This window comes from Hemitrygon akajei, chromosome 11 (genome assembly GCF_048418815.1).
Source record: "Hemitrygon akajei chromosome 11, sHemAka1.3, whole genome shotgun sequence".
Taxonomy (NCBI): Eukaryota; Metazoa; Chordata; class Chondrichthyes; order Myliobatiformes; family Dasyatidae; genus Hemitrygon; species Hemitrygon akajei.
In genome coordinates, this window is record NC_133134.1 from 88,388,140 (window position 1) to 88,389,682 (window position 1,543).

Sequence of the window (1,543 nt, forward strand, 5' to 3'; positions counted from 1 at the left end):
TGTACAATTTTAATATTACATCCCAACTTCTGTACTCAATGCTCTGATTTACAAAGGCCAGCATACCAAAAGCTTTCTTCACCACCCTATCCACATGAGATTCCACTCAGGGAACTATGTACCAATTACTATTACTAGTACACAAGCTCTTACTGAGAAAGTGGTGCACGAGTAATATTTACGTTATATCCTGTATCGAATTATAAAGTATTAGCATGAAATTTGACCGTAATAACCTCTGCAGTATAAAATACGCTGGAGTTTTAAAAAAACAAGACCAATTTACGCAGAACGTGGATAATTGCTGGGCGTTGAAGAGTAAATGGAAGGATACCGTTTCTCTGAATCTGTCGGCTGTGAGAGAAAGTGGAATCTGGTGAAATGTTTTAACGTGTTACCCCCCCCCCCCCCCCCGATCTAGATTGTGAATTCCTGTCACAATGCACACACAATAGTGGAGTAACTCCTCTGGTCATGCAGCAGCGAGAGAGAGAGGAATTCGCCGTCAATGTTTTTGGGGAAGATCCTTTAATCTGTGCAAAAATCTGGCGAACCTGTTCATCACTGCTCCGCTGAATATGTCGGTGGGGTTGACGGCACTTCAAGGGAAGAGATCAGAGGAACTACACATTCACCGTATATTTTCAGTGCGGATTGGGAGACAGTTTTAAACAAGCTGGCTGGGTGCTGAAGTTCTTCAAGTCAAGCCGGTGAATGATAATTAGACGCCCCGCTGCATTCCAGAGAGTTCAGTATCAGTATAATTAATGTAGCGATGAAGTGTCTTGGCATTAAATGCAAATTGTTTATTCTCTTCCGTAGATGTCATCTGACTTATTGTTTTGTCCGCACGTTTCCATTAGCTGCGGATTTTCTTGTGTTGTTGCGTTCCTCTAGCACTGTGTGTTTCTTGCTACATACAAACTGGGCAGGACGAACGGAGGTGTGTAGATGGAGTGCGGTTTTGAGTTAAATTCCACTTAGGGAATGTAACAAATATTACATCGTGTCAGAAAAATTCGTTCGACCATATTCGGATGGACTGAGTCAGAAAATGAAGAGGTTCCCAGCGCTGCTCAGGCAGAGATAGGTCGCCCCCGTACGGCAACACCTGCGTGACAAATCAGGAATTGGCGATTCTTGCAAGTAACGCCCCTTCAACAAAGGAAGTTCACCCTATAAGCTGAAGGCGCCTCTGGGAGATCCAACCCATATTCTTCTTTTCTCTGGACAGACTTCTTGACCAGTTAAGCTACATGGCATTCGCAAGGTCCTCGAGTTGTATTGATGAGATGGAGATTGTTTTGTACCGTCTGAAAACGATGGAATTGCTTCAAATTCGGCTAACTTCTTTAAATTCAGTATTCAACTTAATTTGAAATGTTGCATAACCCTGTTGAGGGAAGGATTCTCCCCAGTGCAATGTACAGTTGATTTTCTAAATAGTGCATTTGCAACGTCCGAATTCTTCCTGCGCTCTTTGTTGATCAGTGAAGCCAGATGATAGAAGGCACGTAGACAGGGGAAGACTGGGGATGAATTG